The 24321-nt window shown below is 47.1% G+C and overlaps 1 protein-coding gene across 7 annotated transcripts in view; it reads left to right on the forward strand.

The window, feature by feature from the left end:
- The first annotated feature begins 556 nt into the window (after nucleotides 1-556).
- ZNF644 (zinc finger protein 644) overlaps nucleotides 557-24321 on the forward strand; it is a 99379-nt gene continuing 75614 nt past the window's right edge. For 4 of the 7 annotated variants that reach the window (XM_077276433.1, XM_077276435.1, XM_077276436.1 and 1 more), the window contains exon 1: nucleotides 1076-1196. The gene's annotated coding sequence lies outside the window, so the exon portion shown is untranslated. Of the gene's footprint in view, nucleotides 704-1075; nucleotides 1197-24321 lie in introns of those variants that run through there. The other 3 variants (XM_077276437.1, XM_077276439.1, XM_077276434.1) reach the window with 2 other exon arrangements.

The raw sequence follows: 24321 nt of genomic DNA on the forward strand, positions 1-24321 counted from the left end.
CTGTGGATGGGGCGCAGGCTATTACTGGGGGCACTGTGGATGGGGCGCAGGCCATTACTGGGGGCACTGTGGATGGGGCGCAGGCTATTACTGGGGCACTGTGGATGGGGCGCAGGCTATTACTGGGGCACTGTGGATGGGGCGCAGGCCATTACTGGGGGCACTGTGGATGGGGCGCAGGCTATTACTGGGGCACTGTGGATGGGGTGCAGGCCATTACTGGGAACGCTGTGGATGGTGCGCAGGCTAGTACTGGGGGTACTCTGGATGGGGCGCAGGCTAGTACTGGGGGCACCGTGGGTGGTACTCGGGTCACTACTAGGGGGCACCGTGGGTGGCACTAAGGCTTTTAGTGGGGGCACCGTGGGTGGTGCTCAGGACACCGTGGGTGGTGCTCAGGCCATCACTGCATATGTTCGGCCTATTGAGCGGTCCGGTGGCTCCGGTCACGAACAGACAGCGCCGAGCACCGGACTCCAGGACCAGACTGTCTCCATCTCTTCCATGCGCGCCCCCGCAGCGGCCTCCACTCCCGGCAGGCGCGCCCCCGTCGCTCGCAGTGGGAGGGGTCAGAGCGGGTCACGTGGGTGGACGTCTGTCTCCACGTCTAGTCCTCAGGTTTGAACTGTTAAAAAAAAAAAAAAAAAAAAAAGTGCGGCGGCGGTGTCGCCCGGGCCTGTGTGTGCGGAGCGGCCCCAAGCAGGTGAGTGCCGCAGTTGTCTGCCCCCACCTCTTCTTATGGCCGCCGCTTAACCCTTTGTGCGCGCATGTCTCGCACACTGACGGGTTGCCCACACACCGGCGGCCTCCCGCGGTCACTGGGTCGCGCACACTCATTCCTGCGGGATGAGCTGGTCAGCAGTTGACGCATTTTGGCCAGACGGGGCAACATGGCGGCCTCAGGAGCCGAGCAGCTGGCGGCGGAGGGGAGCGGCGGTCCCGGCTTTCCCTCCCGGCGGAGTCTCCGGGGAGCCCGGGCTCCCATCCGGGGCCTCTCGCCACAAAGCGGCGGCCGCAATTATCTGTGGACAAAGGGTTCATTTTAGGTTTAGCTGTGACGGTTTTGTTTAATCACGTGACGCGGCGCAGCCAATCCGCATGCACGCTGGGAAAGAAGGGCAGAAATACCAGGCGGACGGGGAGCCAGGCTGCCGCCATTGCTGCATATATTTGGGGGGGACGTCTGGGGACGAGAAGTAAGTGCTGAGTGTGAGTGTGGCGCGGTGTGACGTGTCGCGGGCCTGGAGCGCCAGCCCGGGCCCCGGCACCGCTCGTCCCCGTAGCTGTGAGTGCGGCCTAGTGCGTGTGGACAAGCCAGCAGAGGGGAGGATTAGGGCTGGTGACATTGTGCTGGCCTGCAGCAGCCATGGCTGAGCCCGAGCATGGGCCGGGCCACTGTCCTGGCCCCCACTGAGTGCCGGCACTGGGCACCATGGCTCCCACTGCTCCTCCCATTGTCTCCTGCTCACACCCTACGCCAGGGACCTGTCCACACATGGCTGTCAGGATGGCTGTGGGCTCAGGGATGGCAGCACCTCCTGGCCACACTCCATCACAGATCACAACGAATGGCTGCTACCAGAGAACAATAGAGCACATTCCTCTTACTAATAAACTCATGTGCTGGTTACATTATATCTGGTGGCCTGACCCCCTGGAAGACCAACTTGTGATCTCTTCTATTTTAGTATTTTGGGGTCATCACATGGGTGCAGTAGTAGACAACAAGTTCCCATACGGCATCCCAACTTCAAAAGGATATCATCGCTGAGAAAATCTGCCACCAGGTTGTTGCTGCTCCACCTCAGATCATAATAGGGACAAAGACCCTTATTTAGGCGATATATCACTTACAGAGCTGTTTGGTTAAAATTCCCGTTTTTCTGCCACAGATCTACCCCGCCCACACCCCCGATTGGCAGCTTTCTGCCTATGCACAGTGCAGACTAAAAGCTACCAATCAGTGGTGGGGTCATACAGAGCTCATGAATAATGAGGACTACATGACAGCAGATGTTCTAGTTTTCTAGTGATAATCTGTTGAGATTTTATCAAAGCTACAACAAACTGCTCAGTAAGTGAGAGCTCCTGGAATCAGGGTCTTTGCCCATACATCATCCTGCTCTCGGACTAGGTAGCAAAAACCTGGCGTCACCTGTCAGCAGGATTGTGCCGAGTAACCTACAGACACTGTCATGTCAGCGCCGTTATACTGATTAGAATGATAACCTGGTGATTAAATCCATCTTGTGATTGTTTAGTCTTTATTTTCAGTTTTCAGTTAATGATATGCTCGTGCTCTGGGGCAGGGCTGTGGGGGTCTTCATGTGGTGCTCTGATTAGCTATTCATATGTGTGGCTTCTGACAGGTCACTGATCCCTCAGTGACCTGATTGATAGATATATCTCTCACTGGCAGCTGTGCTGTAGCATGATCGCATGTGTAATGTGCAGCTCATTTTTTTTTTTTTTTTTATATCCTGCCATAAATAAATCAGGAAAAAAATGTCTGAAAATGGTGCTGGCACAGTAGCAGCTATCGGCGATGCTAGAGAGAGAGAAAAAAAAGTCCTTTAAGGAATTTTATTTTTCACTAGCAAGATCACCGATAGCTGCTACTGCTGGGTAGGTCCTGCCGGCACCATTTTCAGACACTTTTTTCTGATTTTTTTTATAGCAGGATATAAATAAAAATGAACTGCACATTACACATGTGATCATGCTGCAGCACAAGTGATTTTTTTCTTTACAATATAGTATTATGTAAACTATGGGGTAGGTCAGTGAGGGATCAGTGACCTGCCAGAAACCATACTGGTGAATACCTAATCAGAGAACCATATGAAGACCCCCCCCCCCACAGGCCGCCTCGGAGCACGGGCATATCATTAACTGAAAATCAGAACAACCACAAGATGGATTTAATCAACCAAGATTTCATTTTAATCAGTATAATGGCACCGATCTGACGCGGTCTATAGATTACTTTGCACAATCCTGCTGACAGGTTCGCTTTAAGTCTTTATGTAAATCGGGCTACAAGTGCACAGAGGGCAGGGTGATTCCTGATGAGTGCACAGATCCTTGTCGCCACACCCATGTACTGGATTGACCTCATCTGTGCTGAGGATGTAGCGGCCCTGAGCAAGCAGCAATAAAGCACATAAGTAGGTGCAGAACGATACTGCCTAGAAATGGCCCACCCGCAGTGCACGCTGTGTGGAGTCAGGGTTTGTGCACACGTGGATTTGGCCCTGCGGATTCGCAGCTGTTTTCCATGCTGTGTACAGTACCATGTAAATCTATGGAAAACCAAATCCACAGTGGCCATGGTGTGGAAAATACAGCGTGGAAAAGCTGCGGTTTATTTTCCTCAGCATGTCAATTCTTTGTGCGGATTCCACAGCGTTTTTCACCTGTTCAATAATTGGAATCTGCAGGTGAAATCCACACGAAATCCGCAGGGTGTTTTACCTGCTGATTTTTCAAAGTCTGTGCAGAAAAATCCGCACACGAATCCGCAACGTGTGCACATACCCTCAGACTTCAGTAAGACGCAGTCTCTACCATCGCCTAAGCGCGTTTAGAAAATGTTCCAAATTAAAGGCTTTTTTTTCCCCCCCCCATCACGTGTTCTAATAGTAAGTTGGTGTAAAGCTAGACAGTGTGTAGGAATGTGCCAAACTTACCATTCAGCATAGGGCACAGTTCACACAGAGTTCTCGAGCCTCTCGCTGCCACACATGACTACTTCCATGTGCATCTCTGTGCTCCCTTCTGCATCATGGAGGAGGTAATAGGCTGAGTGCCATTGAAACTAGCACTGTCATGTCTGCAAAACTGGAGTCTCGTGCATGCTGTGATTTTATATTTTTCCCCCCCATACACGCTAAGGCTACTTTCACACTAGCGTTAACTGCATTCCGTCACAATGCGTCGTTTTGCCAAAAAAACGCATCCTGCAAAAGTGTTTGCAGGATGCGTTTTTCACCATTGATTTACATTAAGCGACGCATTGTGACGGATTGCCACACGTCGCACCCGTCGTGCGACGGATGCGTCGTGCAGTGGCGGACCGTCGGGAGCAAAAAACGCTACATGTAACGTTTTTTGCTCACAACGGTCCACTTTTTCCGACCGCGCATGCGCGGCCGGAACTCCGCCCCCACCTCCCCGCACCTCACAATGGGGCAGCGGATGCGCTGGAAAAATGCATCCGCTGCCCCCGTTGTGCGGCGGAGACAACGCTAGCGTCGGGAACGTCGGCCCGACGCACAGCGACGGGCCGAGCCCGACGCTAGTGTGAAAGTAGCCTAAGCTTACAATGTTTAAAAGCCCCTTAACATTAGATAAGTCAACTATTCGCTAATTCCAACAGGATGGCAAGCTTAACTGTTAAAAGGCTTAGCAAATTTACCTCCTGCCAGTTTTTTTTCATTGTGTTGGTGTAGAAATTTCTCCTGCAAATATTTAATGTGCGCTCATACCGGCTTCTTCCCAGCAATGCTCTGGGTTTTGTCTGCAACTCAGCTGATCTGAGTCCTGTGAGAGCTGACGTAATGTTAAGGGGTGGAGACTCATTCAATGCTTGACCTCCTAACAGGAAGTAGTGGTGTGTGCTGCTAACTAAGAGGAGCAATGTGCTGCAGGATGGGGCTGTATATCGAAGGGCTGAAAGAAATGATACACTGCAGGATAGGGTGTATATAGTGGGGCTGAGAGTAGTGATGAACTGCAGGATAGGGTGTATATAGAAGGGTTGAGAGGAAAGATGCAAGATGGGGCTGTATATAGAAGGGTTGAGAGGAAAGTTGCTGCAAGATGGGGCTGTATATAGAAGGGTTGAGAGGAAAGTTGCTGCAAGATGGGGCTGTATATAGAGGGGCTGATAGAAATGATGCACTCTTGTACATAGGAGGCTGAGAGGTGTGATATGCTACTGGATGGGGCTGTATATAGGGATATGAGAAACTTTATGTAATGCAGGATGAGGCTGTATATAGGGGGCGGAAAGGGATTATGTACTTCAGGATGGGGCTGTATATAGGGGACTGAGGAGTGATGTACTGCAGGATGGGGCTGTATATAGGGGACTGAGAGGAGTGATGTGAAACTCCAAATGTGGCTTTGTTGATGCATATGGAAGAAGACTGAGGCCGGCGTCACACTAGAGTTTTACAGACGTATGAGAGGCGCAAAATCAATGCATTGCACACCGACTAATGTTTCTCTATGGGGCAGCTCCTATCTGTTGTATATTTCGCATCCGTATTTTACGGGCGTAGAAAATCGCAGCATGCTGCATTTGTCAGTATATTGCGCAAAAAATCCGCCAATGAAAGTCTATGGGGGCGAGAAAAATACGGATTACACACGGACCATCACTGTGACTTGCGAGAAATGCGTACCGGTGTTCTATAGAAAAGCCGGCAATTCAGTGCAGTGTACAGTAAAATCACACTGACGTGTTAGAATAGAGAAAATAAATGTCTACACATACAGCGCTAGATAGTATAAAAGCCGGTAATTCAATTGCCGGCTTTTGCTATCTCTTTATCAAACCCGACAGGATATGAGACATGGTTTACATACAGTAAACCATTTTAGATCCCTTTTTTTGGCATATTCCTCACTAATAATGTTAGTAGAGTGTGTGCGCAAAATTTGTGGGCTCTAGCTGTTAGAATAAAGGGTTAAATCACGGAAAAAACTGGGATGGGCTCCCGCGCAATTTTCTCCGCCAGAGTGGGAAAGCCAGTGACTGAGGGCGGATATTAATAGCCTAGAGAGGGACCATGGTTATTAGCCCCCCCCCCCCCCCCTGGTTAAAAACATCTGCCCCCAGCCACCCCAGAAAAGGCACATCTGTAAGATGCACCTATTCTGGCACTTAGCCTCTCTCTTCCCACTCCCGTGTAGTGGTGGGATATGGGGTAATAAAGGGTTAATGTCACCTTGCTAATGTAAGGTGACATTAAGCCTGGTTAATAATGGAGAGGTGTCATTAAGACACCTATCCATCATTAATCCTATATTGATAAAGAGTTAATAATACACACACACATTGTGCATACAGTATTTTAATGAAATAAATACACAAGTTGTTGTAACCCATGTCTTCTGTAAAAAAGGTAAAAAAACAAACAACAATAACCCATACCTCTCCGTCGGTACAGTCATGTCCCACGCTGTAAATCCATCAGAAGGGGTTAAATAATTTTACATCCAGATAATGCAGCTGTGCTCCTGGCTGTAAAAACTGGGGAATGAATGGAAAGCAGGGGAACGTAGCTACCTAGACTTGCGGTGCTGCACCTCCTGCTGGCACAACCTCATATGAACTCGAGCGTGAGAAAATATTCTCAAAAATTCCTACCCTCGAGTTCATATGAGGTTATGCCAGCAGGGTGCGCAGCACCGCAAGTCTAGGTAGCTACGTACCTCGGCTTTCCATTCATTCCCCAGTTTTTACAGCCAGGAGCACAGCTGCATCAGCAGGCTCCTGGATGTAAAATTATTTAACCCTTCTGATGGATTTACAGCCTGGGACATGACTAACGACGGAGAGGTATGGGATATTGTTGTTTGTTTTGTTTGTTTACAGAAGACATGGGTCATAATTTGGATTGAGCGTGTAATAAACATATTACAACAACTTGTGTATTTATTTCATTAACATACTTTATTCACACTGTGTGTATTATTAACCCTTTATTAACACAGGATTAATGATGGATAGGTGTCTTATTGACACCTCTCCATTATTAACCAGGCTTAATGTCACCTTACATTAGCAAGGTGACATTAACCCTTTATTACCCCATATTCTACCGCTACTCGGGAGTGGGAAGAGAGAGGCTAAGTGCCAGAACAGGCGCATCTTACAGATGCGCCTTTTCTTGGGTGGCTGGGGGCAGATGTTTTTAGCCAGGGGGGCCAATAACCATGGTCCCTCTCTAGGCTATTAATATCTGCCCTCAGTCACTGGCTTTACCACTCTAGCGGAGAAAACGCCATTTTTTTCCGTGATTTAACCCTTTATTTTAGCACCTAGAGCCCCCAAGTTTTGCACACACACTCTTCTAACATTATTAGTGAGGAATATGCAAAAAAAAAGGGATATGAAATGGTTTACTGTATGTAAACCATGTCTCATATCCTGTCGGGTTTGATAAGGAGGTAGCAAAAGGCGGCAATTGAATTACCGGCTTTTATGCTATCTAGCGCTGTATGAGAATATATGTGTGTCTCACTGACATATATATAATATATACTGTATGTATGTTTTCACGAATATTTGAGCCCATGGATCCATTATATGTCCATTTTGCAAGGTTGCGAGAAAAAAACGCAGTACGGATGCCATACGGATTACATACGGAGGTTTACATGCGTAAAATACGCTGCTACACCCTGCCTACGGATGACATACGGATCACTGTTTTTGAATCATTTCTGCGTATTATGCCTGTAAAAAAAAACGGACCGTATTTTCATACGCCAAGTGTGACGCCGGCCTGAGGTTGAGGCTTGTAAGAATTATACGAGGGAGGGGTCTTCAGCATTGAGGAGTGGCAAGTGCTGTTGGGAAATGTAGTTTTAGCTGTGTAAGAATAGGACCGCCCATTTTGCTACGTGAAGCTGGTTGTACAGGATAGTTAGAGATGAAAAAAGACACAAATGGTACACTAAAAAAAAAAAGTTCTGATGGGCATAGTTTGTATATTAACATAAGTATGTGTTTAGTGTGCTATGTGAAAACTGTGATTATGGAATAACCCTTTTAAAGGGAGTCAATCATCGCCAAAATACATTTTAAATGCCCTTATACAGTGTTGTAGGATACTTAGCCCCTATATCAACCATACAAGCACTGAACCAGTTACTGGTACAATGCCTGAGAAAATAACTACGGTAAATATATATGCAGATGAGTAGATTTTTGTGCACCCTTGGAGTGGCTTAGAGTTTGGCACACTGTTACGCCTCCTCATTTGCATACAAATTCAGTTATTTTCTTAGGCCCTTTACCAGTAACAGGTGCGATTTGTGGCTGCCTGCATTATAACTTTAAGGCTGTGTACCCACATTGCGTTTTTATGCGTTTTTGCTGCAGCAGAAACGCTTAAAAAAACCTCATTCCCATGCAATCCTATGGGATTCCGCAGTTGCTGTGCCCATGCTGCAGATTTTCCCGCTGCGGAATCGCATAGCAGTAAAATCCGCAGCATGCTCATTATTTCTGCGGAATCACGGCTATTCCGTTACCATAGGATTGCATTGAAATGCTCACATTTTACGCATGTGGCTATGCCCACCATGCGTAAAGTGAGCGCTTCATGTGTGGATGATACCCAGGGTCTGGAGGAGAGGAGACTCTCCTTCAGGCCCTGGGATCCATATTCATGTAAAAAAAAGAATTAAACTTAAAAATAGGGATATACTAATCATCTGATGGCCCCCGGAGTCCTCCCGCCTCTCAGCGGTGCACGTGGCGGCTTCTGTTCCCAGGGATGCATTGGACGAAGGACCTGGGATGACGTCGCGGTCACACGACCGTGACGTCACAAAGGTCCTTCGCGCAAAGCATCCCTGGGAACAGAACGTACGGGGAGCACCGCTGAGGAGATAGGGGACTGTCGGAAGGTGAGAGTAACCATATTTTTTATTATTTTTAAGATTCTATCTTTTACTAATGATGCTGCATAGGCAGCATCAATAGTAAAAAGTTGGTCACACTTGTCAGGCACTATGCTTCACAAGTGTGACCAACCTGTCAATCACTTTTCCAAGCAATGCTTCAAATCTCTTGTAAAAGCGCAAGCATTCTGCAAGCTAAAAATGCTTGTGTTTTGCGGGAAAACGCATGCGAATTCTGCATGCATTTTGCCCGTGGCAGGGAGTTGCAGAAATGCGGACATTTCCACAGCATTTCTGCAACGTGGGCTCATAAGCCTAAAGAAGTAGAAAGTGGCTATTGTAAAGTGACTGCTCTGATCATATTTCTTTCTACTCAAAGATAATCTTATAAAAGATGTATACAATAGTCTTGTGAGAATAATAGGCTTCAGCATAGTGGTGCTCAACAGGTGAAAACTGCAGTGCCCAGCATGCTCAACCACAGTGCAGACCACCAGTGGGAAGGGTCAGACGGTGCTGCTGGCCGCATGTGGTAGAAACTCTGCCCACTGCTATTACCAATTGCTGTGTGATTATGTTTTACATTAGTGTGGCCTTTATCCCACTGTGGGGTGACCGCACTGGGATAAGCTCCTGCAATCTTGCAGCAGTGGGTCAGGTGTCCAACAGGCAGGACACAGCCGGGGCCCCAGGGAAATATTGCTTCTGGTTTTTATATTGCTGGTTACACAGCCCAATGAGCACTAAGTAATGAACAAAAGCATCGGCACTGATGGCGCTCCTGTAGGCCCTGACCATCACGTGATCGCCGGATGCCTGCTGGCATGACAAAGCTCCAGGGTAGACCCAGATCACCTGTACCAGTGACTTTTATAACCTCAGTGGGCTGTTTAACCCAGTAAGTAGAGCTACCGTGGATGATTTGGTCACAGCGTAAAAAAAAATAAAAGATCAATAAAGGAATAAAATGTTCCCCAGAGATCTTTGATGATCTCGGGTAGGGGGACAAATTTAGTTAAAAAAAAGTCATAACATTTATACCGTTTACACACAAATAAAAGATCTGCAAAAAATATAAAATGTGCAAAGTCCTCACCTAAAAAAATACTTTTGTTTTGCAAATAAAAATACATTCAATACTTGTATTCATTTAGCTTAAAAAACAAAACAAATACCGTATATACTCGAGTATAAGCCGACCCCCCCTAATTTTGCCACAAAAAACTGGGAAAACTTAATGACTCGAGTATAAGCCTAGGGTGGAAAATGTAGCAGCTACTGGTAAATTTGAAAAATAAAAATAGATACCAATAAAAGTAAAATTAATTGAGACATCAGTAGGTTGTGTTTTTGAATATCCATATTGAATCAGGAGCCCCATATAATGCTCCATACAGTTTATGATTGGCTCCATAAGATGCTCCATGTTAAAATATGCCCCATATAATGCTGCACAAATGCTGATTATGACCCCATGTGCCCCGTATGATGCTCCACAGATGTGGATTATGGCCCCATACAGATATTTGTCCCCATATCATGTTGCACATGGCCACATAAGATGCCCCATACAGATATTTGCCCCCATATCATGCTGCACATGGCCCCATACAGATATTTGCCCCCATATCATGCTGCACATGGACACATACAGATATTTGCCCCCATATCATGCTGCACATGGCCACATAAGATGCTCCATACAGATATTTGCCCCATTTGCTGTTGCTGCGATTAAAAAAATTAAAAAATTACATACCTCTCCGGCACTTGCTATAGTCACCTGCTCGCCGTTCCACCGCTGACCGCCGCTGTGTCTTCCCCGTCCTCTGCACCGACGTTCAGGAAGAGGGCGGCGCGCACTAATCGCGTCACCGCGCCCTCTGACCTGAGCGTCACTGCGGAAGACAGCGGCGCCGACGGTGGAACGAGGACCAGGTGAATATCGCGCACTGCCCCGCCATACTCACCTGCTCCCGGCGAGGTCCCTTCACGTCTGTTCCCCGGCGCCGCATTTTCTTCCTGTACTGAGCGGTCACCGTTACCGCTCATTAGAGTAATGAATATGCGGCTCCACCCCTATGGGAGGTGGAGCCGCATATTCATTACTGTAATGAGCGGTACCATGTGACCGCTCACTACAGGAAGAAACTGCAGCACCGGGAAGCAGGGACCGCGCCAGGAGCAGGTGAGTATTATTAGACAGCCCCCACTCCCCCTCCCCTGCCGACCCCTGGGTATGACTCGAGTATAAGCCGAGAGGGGGACTTTCAGCCCAAAAAAGTGGGCTGAAAATCTCGGCTTATACTCAAGTATATATGGTACATTTGATGTCAACACAGCTGTAATTACCTTGAGTTAATGCAATAGGTTAAAACAGAACTAAAAACTGCTTTATTTCCATATTTGTGTTGCAAATAAAATATTCTATGTACCGGTATATATCTTTAAATCCACCATATGGTTCCAGAGATATGGGTGTTTTTTTAGTGCTAATTTTTGGGGGTTTTACACGGGGCACTGCTCAAAGGATTCCCTGGGGTGTGGTCTTTAGTTTGCTCTGCATTATTACCTTGTGAGGTTGGTAAAGACCTGCACAATTAGCAGTAGATAAAAAGGACCACATTTCTGGAACTGTATGGCGGATTTTCCATAAACAAAAAATAAATTAGTGGAGCAGCAGGATTATATAAACATTTTTTTTTAATTATTTTTTTTAATTTACCAATGTTTAGGCCAAAGTGAAATATTAAGTACACCCCATGAATCAGGAGCTTGTAGAACCACATTTAGCAATAATTTGATGTAATAGTTATGCGTATGACTGTCAGTCTCTGACATTATTGTGAAAGAATTTCGGATGCCCCTTCTTAACCCCTTCATGACCTTGACGTTTTTTGCAATTCTGACCAGTGTCCCTTTATGAGGTAATAACTCAGGAACGCTTCAACGGATCCTAGCGATTCTGAGATTGTTTTTTCGTGACATATTGGGCTTCATGTTAGTGGTAAATTTAGGTCGATAATTTCTGAGTTTATTTGTGAAAAAAACGGAAATTTGGCAAAAATTTTGAAAATTTCTCAATTTTCACATTTTGAATTTTTATTCTGTTAAACCAGAGAGTTATGTGACACAAAATAGTTAATAAATAACATTTCCCACATGTCTACTTTACATCAGCACAATTTTGGAAACAAATTTTTTTTTTGCTAGGAAGTTATAAGGGTTAAAATTTGACCAGTGATTTCTCATTTTTACAACAAAATTTACAAAACCATTTTTTTTAGGGATCACCTCACATTTGAAGTCAGTTTGAGGGTTCTATATGGCTGAAAATACCCAAAAGTGACACCATTCTAAAAACAGCACCCCTCAAGGTGCTCAAAACCACATTCAAGAAGTTTATTAACCCTTCAGGTGTTTCACAGCAGCAGAAGCAACATGGAAGTAAAAAATGAACATTTAACTTTTTAGTCACAAAAATGATATTTTAGCAAACATTTTTTTATTTTCCCAAGGGTAAAAGGAGAAACTGGACCACGGACGTTGTTGTCCAATTTGTCCTGAGTACGCTGATACCTCATATGTGGGGGTAAACCACTGTTTGGGCGCACGGCAGGGCTCGGAAGGGAAGGAGCGCCATTTGACTTTTTCAATGAAAAATTGGCTCCAATCTTTAGCGGACACCATGTCGCGTTTGGAGAGCCCCCGTGTGCCTAAACATTGGAGCTCCCCCACAAGTGACCCCATTTTGGAAACTAGACCCCCCAAGGAACTTATCTAGAAGCATAGTGAGCACTTTAAACCCCCAGGTGCTTCACAAATTGATCCGTAAAAATGAAAAAGTACTTTTTTTTCACGAAAAAATTATTTTAGCCTCAATTTTTTCATTTTCACATGGGCAACAGGATAAAATGGATCCTAAAATTAGTTGGGCAATTTCTCCTGAGTATGCCGATACCTCATATGTGGGGGTAAACCACTGTTTGGGTGCACGGCAAGGCTCGGAAGGGGAGGCGTGCCATTTGACTTTTTGAATGGAAAATTAGCTCCAATCGTTAGCGGACACCATGTCGCGTTTGGAGAGCCCCTGTGTGCCTAAACATTGGAGCTCCCCTACAAGTGACCCCATTTTGGAAACTAGACCCCCCAAGGAACTTATCTAGATGCATAGTAAACACTTATAACCCCCAGGTGCTTCACAGAAGTTTATAACGCAGAGCCGTGAAAATAAAAAAATAATTTTTCTTTCCTCAAAAATGATTTTTAGCCCAGAATTTTTTATTTTCCCAAGGGTAATAGGAGAAATTGGACCCCAAATGTTGTTGTCCAGTTTGTCCTGAGTACGATGATACCCCATATGTGGGGGTAAACCACTGTTTGGGCGCACGGCAGGGCTCGGAAGGGAAGGCACGCCATTTGGCTTTTTGAATGGAAAATTAGCTCCAATCATTAGCGGACACCATGTCGCGTTTGGAGAGCCCCTGTGTGCCTAAACATTGGAGCTCCCGCACAAGTGGCCCCATTTTGGAAACTAGACCTCCCAAGGAACTAATCTAGATGTGTGGTGAGCACTTTGAACCCCCAAGTGCTTCACAGAAGTTTATAACGCAGAGCCATGAAAATAAAAAATAATTTTTCTTTTCTCAAAAATGATTTTTTAGCCCACAATTTTTTATTTTCCCAAGGGTAATAGGAGAAATTGGACCCCAAAAGTTGTTTTCCAGTTTCTCCTGAGTACGATGATACCCCATATGTGGGGGTAAACCACTGTTTTGGCACACGTCGGGGTTCGGAAGGGAAGTAGTGACGTTTTGAAATGCAGACTTTGATGGAATGCTCTGCGGGCGTCAGGTTGCGTTTGCAGAGCCCCTGATGTGCCTAAACAGTAGGAACTCCCCACAATTGACTCCATTTTGGAAACTAGACCCCCAAGGGAACTTATCTAGATGTGTAGTGAGCACTTTGAACCCCCAAGTGCTTCACAGAAGTTTATAACGCAGAGCCGTGAAAATAAAAAATGTGTTTCCTTTCCTCAAAAATATTTTTTTAGCCCAGAATTTTTTTATTTTTGCAAGAGTAACAGGAGAAATTGGACCCCAAAAGTTGTTGTCCAGTTTCTCCTGAGTACGCTGATACCCCATATGTGGGGGTAAACCACTGTTTTGGCACACGTCGGGGTTCGGAAGGGAAGTAGTGACGTTTTGAAATGCAGACTTTGATGGAATGCTCTGCGGGCATCATGTTACGTTTGCAGAGCCCCTGATATGCCTAAACAGTAGAAACCCCCCACAAGTGACCCCATTTTGGAAACTAGACCCCCCAAGGAACTTATCTAGATATGTGGTGAGCACGTTCAACCCCCAAGTGCTTCACAGAAGTTTACAACGCAGAGCCGTGAAAATAAAAAATCATTTTTCTTTCCTCAAAAAAGATGTTTTAGCAAGCAATTTTTTATTTTCACAAGGGTAACAGGAGAATTTGGACCCCAATATTTGTTGCCCAGTTTGTTGTGAGTACGCTGATACCCCATATGTGGGGGTAAACCACTGTTTGGGCACACGTCAGGGCTCGGAAGGGAAGTAGTGACATTTTAAATGCAGACTTTGATGGAATGGTCTGCGGGCGTCACATTGCATTTGCAGAGCCCCTGATGTGCCTAAACAGTAGAAACACCCCACAAGTGACCCCATTTTGGAAACTAGACCCCCGAAGGAACTTATCTAGATGTGTGGTGAGCACTTTCAACCCCCAAGTGCTTCACAGAAGTTTATAACGCAGAGCCGTGAAAATAAAAAATAATTGTTCTTTCCTCAAAAATTATGTTTTAGCAAGTAATTTTTTATTTTTGCAAGGGTAACAGGAGAAATTGGACCCCAACAGTTGTTGCCCAGTTTGTCCTGAGTACGCTGGTACCCCAAATGTGGGGGTAAACCACTGTTTGGGCGCACGTCGGGGCTTGGAAGGGCGGGAGCACCATTTGACTTTTTGAACGCAAGATTGGCTGGAATCAATGGTGGCGCCATGTTGCGTTTGGAGACCCCTGATGTGCCTAAAACAGTGGAAACCCCTCAATTCTAACTTCAACACTTACCCCAACACACCCCTAATCCTAATCCCAACTGTAGCCATAACCCTAATCACAACCCTAACCCCAACACACCCCTAACCACAACCCTAACCGCAACACAACCGTAACCCTAATTCCAACCCTAATCCTAACCCTAATCCCAACCGTAACCCTAATCCCAACCCTAACCACAACTGTAACCCCAACACACCCCTAACCCTATCCGTAACCCTAACCACAAGCCTATTCTTAACCCTATTTCCAACCCTAGCCCTAATTCCAACCCTAACTCTAAGGGTATGTGCCCACGTTGCGGATTCGTGTGAGATTTTTCCGCACGATTTTTGAAAAATCTGCAGGTAAAAGGCACTGCGTTTTGCCTGCGGATTTACAGCAGATTTCCAGTGTTTTTTTGTGCGGATTTCACCTGCGGATTCCTATTGAGGAACAGGTGTAAACCGCTGCGGAATCCGCACAAAGAATTGACATGCTGCGGAAAATACAATGCAGCGTTTCTGCACGGAATTTTCCGCACCATGGGCACAGCAGATTTGGTTTTCCTTAGGTGTACATGGTACTGTAAACCTGATGGAAAACTGCTTCGAATTCGCAGCGGCCAATCCGCTGCGGATCCGCGGCCAATCCGCTGCCAATCCGCTGCGGATCCGCGGCCAATCCGCTGCGGATCCGCGGCCAATCCGCTGCGGATCCGCTGCGGATCCGCGGCCAATCCGCTGCCAATCCGCTGCGGATCCGCGGCCAATCCGCTGCCAATCCGCTGCAGATCCGCGGCCAATCCGCTGCCGATCCGCTGCCGATCCGCTGCGAATCCGCGGCCGATCCGCTGACAATCTGCTGCGGATCCGCTGCGGATCCGCGGCCAATCCGCTGCCAATCCGCTGCAGATCCGCGGCCAATCCGCTGCGGATCCACTGCGGATCCGCTGCGGATCCGCGGCCGATCCGCTGCGGATCCGCGGCCGATCCGCTCTGTGTGCACATGCCATAACCCTACCCCTAACCCTACCCGTAACCCTAACCCTACCCCTAACCCTACCCCTAGTTCTAACCCTAACCCTAGTGGTAAAAGAAAAAAAAATATTTTCTTTATTTTATTATTGTCCCTACCTATGGGGGTGATAAAGGGGGGGGTTTATTTATTATTTTTTTATTTTGATCGCTGTGGTAGAACCTACCACAGCGATCAAAATGTACCTGTAACGAATCTGCCAGCCTGCAGATTCGGCGGGCGTACTGAGCATGCGCCCGCCATTTTCCAAGATGGCGGCGCCCAGCGAGGAGACGGCCGGACACCGGGAGGATCGGTAAGTATGAGGGGGTGGTGGGGGGGTGGATCGGAGCACAGGGGGGGGGATCGGAGGACGGGGGGAGCGGACAGGAGCACGGGGGAGCGGACAGGAGCACGGGGGAGCGAACAGGGGGACGGAGGGGGGTACCTGACAGAACGGACGACTGGGGAGGAGATCGGGGGCGGTGGGGGGGGCCAGTACATGATTTCCAGCCATGGCAGATGCTATTGCAGCATCGGCCATGGCTGGATTGCAATATTTCACAATTTTCATAGGTGAAATATTGCAAATTGCTCTGATTGGCTGTTGCACTTTCAACAGCCAATCAGAGCGATCGTAGCCACGTGGGGGCAAAGCCACCCCCCCTAGGCTGAAGTACAACTCCCCCTCTCCCTGCAGATCGGGTAAAATAGGAATTAACCCTTTCACCCGATGTGCAGGGATGCGATCATTCCATGACGCCGCATAGGCGTCATGGGTCGGGAAGGGGTTAAAGGGAACCTGTCACCCCGTTTTTTCGGTATGAGATAAAAATACTGTTAAATAGGGCCTGAGCTGAGCATTACAATAGTGTAGTTTGTGGACCCCGATTCCCCACCTATGCTGCCGAAATACGTTACCAAAGTAGTCGTTTTCGCCTGTCAATCAGGCTGGTCTGGTCAAAAGGGCGTGTTGTCTTCCCCCAGATTTTGCGTAGTTTTCCGTTGGTGGCGTAGTGGTGTGCGCATGCCCAAGGTCCCGAATCCTCTGCCAGGGGATTTAAAAGAGCGCGCTGTTCGTTATTTCATTGGTGATCGGTGGGCGCGGCCATCTTCCTTTGGCCGCGCGTGCGCAGAAGCGGCGCTCTGCTGGCCGCGGCGCTCTGCTGGCCGCGGCTTCAGGAAAATGGCCGCCGCGATATCCATCTGCGCACGCGCGGCATCCCGCGGCCATTTTCCTGAAGCCGCGGCCAGCAGAGCGTCGCGGCCAGCAGAGCGTCGCGGCCAGCAGAGCGCCGGTTCTGCGCACGCGCGGCCAAAGGAAGATGGCCGCGCCCACCGATCACCAATGAAATAACGAACAGCGCGCTCTTTTAAATCCCCTGGCAGAGGATTCTGGACCTTGGGCATGCGCACACCACTACGCTACCAACGGAAAACTACGCAAAATCTGGGGGAAGACAACACGCCCTTTTGACCAGACCAGCCTGATTGACAGGCGAAAACGACTACTTTGGTAACGTATTTCGGCAGCATAGGTGGGGAATCGGGGTCCACAAACTACACTATTGTAATGCTCAGCTCAGGCCCTATTTAACAGTATTTTTATCTCATACCGAAAAAACGGGGTGACAGGTTCCCTTTAAGGCCTCATTCACAAGTTAGTTTTTCACAGATGGCACACTTACCTGTGATAATTTATGGGGCTGTTCACATCTCCGTGACTTTTTTGCAGAATGAGTGGTCTGTGCAAAATCACAAAGGCGTGCCTGATATTGATCCAACTAAAAATAACTGATGAAAATCACTGATGAAGCCCTGTGTGTTTTTTCTCATACAGGAGAAAAACTGACATCTGAATGAGGCCTTGGCTGAGTTCCCTTCATGAGTTTTTTTTTTTTATGCAGCATATTTTTGAAAATAATCAAGTAACCTATTTTACTTAATGGGTGTAGGAAAGGTGCGAAAATCGGCAACAACAAAAACTCACCCAAAGCTCATTGTGGGAACGTAGCCTTACAGTATTGTTCCACTACTTTTATATTGATGCACTGTGAGCTGTTAGGCCGGGTGCAGACAATCCGGAAGCAGCAGCGCTTTGGGCACGGTGTATGTTCACTGCGTCCAAAGCGCTGCCGCCTATTGAACGCAAGTGAATTTGCACGTGTTCACTGAACCGTGTGGATTCACCGCGTTCAATCCATTGTATGGGTGACATTTCTCTTGCGGAGACTAACGTCCCCGCAAGACAAATAGACCACCTGCGGTCTGGAGTGTCGCGCCACATGTCAGTGTCGAGGCTGTTTTGCAGGCGTCTGTGGACATGGAATTTCTTGACATCCCATCCACTATACTGTAACATCTGGCTGTTGTGGGTTTGACGCTGCATAAGTATGCAGCGGCAAACCCGCAGCAACTCTAGATCGTGTGCACATACCCTGGAAGTCCTGGGCCGTGCTTACAGCGCAGCTCACTGTGTGCTGAGTGGTGACTGAAGCCACACTTCTGTGACTGAACGCCCTCGGCTCCTGCGAGGCATAAAGTTAATTTTCTCCTGGTAGCCGTGTAATCAGTACAGTGGCCGGATAACATCGGTACGCTGTTCACCCTATATCTGCAGGTTATTTGGGGACATCAGAAGTCTCTTTAAAGGGAATCTGTCACCTCATTTTTCGCATATAAGCTGCGGCCACCGCCATTAGGGGCTTATCTACAGCATTCTGTAATGCTGTAGATAAGCCCCCGATGTAACCTGAAAGATAAGAAAATCAAGTTAGATTTTGCTCACCCAGGGGCGGTTCGGTACGGCCCGGGTCCTATGGGTGTCGCAGGTCCAGCGCCTCCAATCTTCATGTGATGACTTCCTCTTCCTTGACTCTGTCGCAGCTCCTGCCCAGGGGTACTGATTTGCCCTGTTGAGGGCAGAGCAAAGTACTGCAGTGCGCAGGCGCCAGGGAAAGGTTGGAGAGGCCCAGCGCCTGCGCACTGCAGTACTTTACGCTGTCCTCAACAGGGCAAATCAGTAGGCCTGCGCATGAGCCACGACACGAAGCGGACGTCATTGCATGAAGATGGGAGGCGCCGGACCCGTGACACCCATTGGACCGGACCGCCCCCTGGGTGAGTATAATATAACTTGTTTTTCTTATCTTTCAGGTTACATCGGGGGCTTATCTACAGCATTACAGAATGCTGTAGATAAGCCCCTAATGACGGTGGACGCAGCTTATATGCGAAAAATGAGGTGACAGATTCCCTTTTAAGATCATTGAGGTTTGTGGGCATTAGTTTATACACAGCTCTTTTAAAGAGAACTTGTCACTCAATCCACGATCATCAAACTGTGGGTAGCATGATCCAGAACCTAGCTGGGTGATTGCAGCCAGGTATGTCCCACTTTGCAGTTCTTCAGGATTTTGGAGAAAACAGTTTGATAAGGTCCCCAGCTGGCTTCTCCTCACCCTGCTCCATGTGATTGACAGGTCTCTGGTCATGTATATACATCAGTGACACCTGTTGGCCAACCGGGGCAGTGAAGATCCAGCTTGGGACCGCATCAGACTCATCCCGTCTTTGCCATACCGACTGCAGCCCTGTAACCAGTTTCTGAATCCTGCTGCCCGAGGTTTGGTCAACATAAATTGAGTGAAAAGTTCCCTTTAACCCCTTCCTTACTGACATAATGTACCGTTACGTCATGTCAACTCACTGATGTCGGCTTAGTTTCTGAGCCTTCATCTTTGCTGGCAGATGATGTCTGTTATTCAGCCATCATCTGCGTCTAATAGACACATGTGGAGTGAACCGTGGCTGATAACCTGCTAAATGCCACTATCAATCTCAGACTGTGGCATTTACAGCACATGTTTTGGAGGGTGCGCCATTTTAACCTCCCATCGACGCTCCCGCAACGCAGTTGCACTTTGCAGGGCACTGACGGGTTGCGAGTCAGCCAGAGGTCTGCTGAAGACACTCACGCTTGTCATGATGGTACTCCTGTGATAGTCAGCCTGTGGATTGCATTCATAGAAGACTGTTATTTTTGCTATACACATGTACTGTACATGTGTACTGCTATAAATAGCACAATTGATCAACATATCACACGTTCAAGTCCCCTAAGAGGATTTATAGAAAGGGCTTTGGCGTCTGAGTCGTGGAGGTGGAGTCAGATAAAGTAGACCAACTCCTTAAAATATATAATAATTGGGTACAGTAGTACAATGCGAGATGTGCTGTAAATGTTTTCATAATTTAGGAAAGTTATGAAATGTCCTATAAATGTCTGTTCTGTTCATGATCTTAGGATCTCTGCTTTTAGTTGAGATGAATCTGTGCTGCACTTTATGTACATGCTCAGTAGTGACCAGGGCTGGGGGGCCAGCATTGAGATGAATCTGTGCTGCACTTTATGTACATGCGCAGTAGTGACCAGGGCTGGGGGTCGGAGGAGAGATGAATCTGTGCTGCACTTTATGTACATGCTCAGTAGTGACCAGGGCTGGGGGTCGGAGGAGAGATGAATCTGTGCTGCACTTTATGTACATGCTAAGTAGTGACCAGGGCTGTGGGGTCGGAGTTGAGATGAATCTGTGCCGCACGTTATGTACATGCTAAGTAGTGACCAGGGCTGTGGGGTCGGAGTTGAGATGAATCTGTGCCGCACTTTATGTACATGCTAAGTAGTGACCAGGGCTCTGGGGTCAGAGTTGAGAGGAATCTGTGCTGCACTTTATGTACATGCTCAGTAGTGACCAGGACTGTGGGGTCGGAGTCTGGGAAATTGAGTCGTTGGAGGTTTTTTAAATAAAAAAACTAAAAACACAGTATTGCAATATTTGTAAAAGTCCTATCAAAATATACAAATAACTCAATCAGTAAATTGTGTAACAAGAAAGAAAATCAAAACACCAGAATAGGTGTTTTTCAGGTTCCGCAACAGCGCAAAAATGCAGTAAAGGCCCCGTCTCACATAGCGAGGTCGCTAGCGAGATCGCTGCTGAGTCACAAGTTTTGTGACGCAACAGCGACCTCAGTAGCGATCTCGCTATGTTTGACACGTACCAGCGACCAGGCCCCTGCTGTGAGATCGCTGGTCGTGTCGGAATGGCCTGGACCTTTTTTTGGTCGTTGAGGTCCCGCTGACATCGCTGAATCGGTGTGTGTGACACGGATTCAGCGATGTCTTCACTGGTAACCAGGGTAAACATCGGGTTACTAAGCGCAGGGCCGCGCTTAGTAACCCGATGTTTACCCTGGTTACCATCGTAAATGTAAAAAAAAAAAAACACTACATACTCACATTCCGGTGTCCGTCAGGTCCCTTGCCGTCCGCTTCCTGCACTCACTGACTCCCGGCCGTAAAGTCAAAGCACAGCACAGCGGTGACGTCACCGCTCTGCTGTTAGGGCCGGCGCTCAGTCAGTGCAGGAAGCGGACGGCGGGAGACGCGAAGGTGAGTATGTACTGTTTGTTATTTTACATTTTACGCGGCCCTGCGCTTAGCAACCCGATGTTTACCCTGGTTACCCGGGGACCTCGGCATCGTTGGTCGCTGGAGAGCGGTCTGTGTGACAGCTCTCCAGCGACCACACAGCGACAAAACAGCGACGCTGCAGCGATCAGCATCGTTGTCTGTATCGCTGCAGCGTCGCTGTGTGTGACGGGGCCTTAAGATCAAAACATCATATCTTTCCTGAAATATCAGTAAAAATGTCTGCTCAGAAAAGCCCTCACTGTCCCAACAGGCACAAATTGAAAAAGTTATGGCTATCAGAAAATGGCATTGCAGGCAATATATATATATATATATATATATATATAATTTTAATTCCTGAATTTGTTTTTGACACTTACAAAAATATTCCTGTTCAGTATCGAACCAATTGTGCAGATCTAGAGAATGATATTGGCAGGTCCTTTTTACCTTATAATGAACTCTGTAAATAAACACAAAAGACAATTGCAGAATAGTGTTTTTTCCTCTATTTTGGTGTGCTTGGAATTTTTGTTCCCTTTTCGACGTGCATAACATGATAAAATGAATGGCACCATTCAAAACCACAACACGTCCCACAAAAAAACACGTCATATGGCTATGTCGTCGGAAAACTAAAAAGGTTTGGCTCTTGGAAGAAGGGGAGAAAATAAGTGTAAGCTCATGAATGGAATATTGCTTGGTCAAGAAAGGGTTAAGGTCTGGATTCTTGAGTCATTGCAACACCTTAATTTCTCAGCCGTGCTAATATAGGTTTGCTGGTGTGTTTGAGACCATTGTTCTTTTTTGTGACCCAGTTTCGGCCAAGCTTTAGCTTTTTGCTGGCCTCACATTTGCACGGTTGAGTGTGACTGCAAAACAAGCCCAAATAGTTGGCCCTGAACCATCATGCTTGGTACGAGGTGTCTGTACTGATTTTTGTGCTTGGCTTACCCAAAATGTGGTGCAGGGTATTTTGGATAAATATAGACGCTTTGATCTCGTCTGTTTAAAACACATTGAGCCCGATTCATCAAAGTTTTCACACCAGAATTCTGGTGTAAAAGCTTTGAAAATTCGCAAAATTTGGTGCAACTCGAGAGTTTTCTCGTCTTCATGCCAAAATGGGCAGAGCTGTGACTGGGCCGGGACACCACAGCCCTTCTAATTCATGATGAGCTGTGGTTTTTCTTACCCCAGAAATATCACTCTAGTCCCTGATTGGAGTGAGATATCTTGCATAGCGCCTGGAGAACACCACTCTTCAAGACGCCCCAGGTTCATGAAGAGTCGTGCACCACTTTATGAATCAGGAGCGTCTCATCCAAGCACGCCCCCTCACCAAGACCAGCATGAACAACACTGGTGTTGATGAAGCAGGGCCCATTGTTCCAGAAGTCTTGTGGCTTGTTCAGATGCAACTTTGCAAGCTTTATTAGCCATGGTGTCTAGTGGAGAGCGAACGTGCTCGGATAAGGTGTTATTGGAGCATGCTCATGTGCTAACAGAGTGTCTTGCGCGTTCTCTAATATTATGTTTGAGTCCCCGCGCCTGCAAATCTTGCTGCTGTTGGACATTCACAGCACATGCAGGGATTGCTTAATAAACAGGCACTCTTCTGCATGTGTTGTGACTGTCGAACAGCCGCAAGATATGCAGGTGCGGGGACGCAAACATATTATTTGAGCATTACTCCGTTAGCACACGAGCATGCTTAGATAACACCTTATCCGAGCACGTTCACTCATCACTAATGGTGCCATGTTATTTTTAGAAAGAGTCTTTCTCCTGGCAACCTCTCCAAGCAAGCCATACTTGTTCACTCTTTGCAATTGCACGGTCAGTTTTAACATGCTGACTAAGCCTTTTGGCTGCATTCACACATCTTTCACACATCCTAGTGCTGGCTGTTTTTTTTCTTGGACAGCACACTGACCCATAGAGTTTCATTGAGCCATAAACACATCTGTTTTAAAAACGGTTCCTTGTCTCCAGACTCAGATCACATACTATTCTCATCAGTTTTGCGGATTAGACTCTGCTGTAAAACCGATAACAGACTGTTCTTCAGCGATCCATCAAAGTTTCATCTGTTTTTTAACTCAATTACAAAGTTAATAGATAATAAGTTCAGATAGTCTACTTGCTTCAGTGGAGAAAAAAAATGCAACTAGGATGATGCCAAGCAATCAAATTGGACTTTTTCTCTCCTTGAGAAGAGTGACATGCCAGTGTAAGGAGACTTATAGGCAATGCAACGCTCCTCTTGAAAATTTTAAAGGGATTTTCCAGTCAAAACCAATAAGTTTTCAGTAATTCTGACTGCAGATTTATGAATCTTCCCCTCAGTGCACTCACTGTGTGCTGCGGGGATTTGCCGGTTTCAGACACAGGACCGGAGGGTATGTATGAGTTATACATGTCAGTGGGCATTGCTTCACTCCATACACTTGCATTGAGCCGAGGCAGCACACTGTCAAGCGTATGGAGAGCGAGGCTATGCCCACTGTCTGCGAGTATGTATAAGGCCAGAGTCACAGTAGTGTATAGCATCCAATGCGATATGCTAATGACCCTCGGCTCCTGCTCTGCTGCAAGCGGGAGCCAAGTGTCAGTGCTCCGTCTGACAGGATCGGAGCACAGCTGCGGAGGAGATGGAGAAAGTAATTTCTCCATCTCTTCTGCTGCTGGCGTTGGTGGGAATTGCACTACATTTGGGTGATATCCGAGTGCAGTTCGGTGTTTCACTTGTACCCATAGACTTGTATGGATGCGAGGTAGCGGAGTCTCACTGCCAATCGCTAGTTCTCTCATTCTGAATTGGCATGAGAAAATAATTGCAGATCTGAGCTGTCCCTTAGAATAAGGCCGGCGTCACACTGGCGAGTTTTACGGACGCATGAGCGCAGAAAATACACCCGTAAAATACGCATAACACACAGCCCAATGATTCCCTATGTCCCAGCTCCTATCAGCCGTATTTTACGGATCCATATTATACGGTCTTCTACGGCCGTACAAAATCGCAGCATGCTGTTTTTGTCACCGTATTGCGCAAAAAAATCGCCAATGAAAGTCTATGGGGGCAAGAAAAATACGGATTACACACGGACCAGCAGTGTGACTT

This window comes from Ranitomeya variabilis, chromosome 8 (assembly GCF_051348905.1).
Source record: "Ranitomeya variabilis isolate aRanVar5 chromosome 8, aRanVar5.hap1, whole genome shotgun sequence".
NCBI lineage: Eukaryota > Metazoa > Chordata > Amphibia > Anura > Dendrobatidae > Ranitomeya > Ranitomeya variabilis.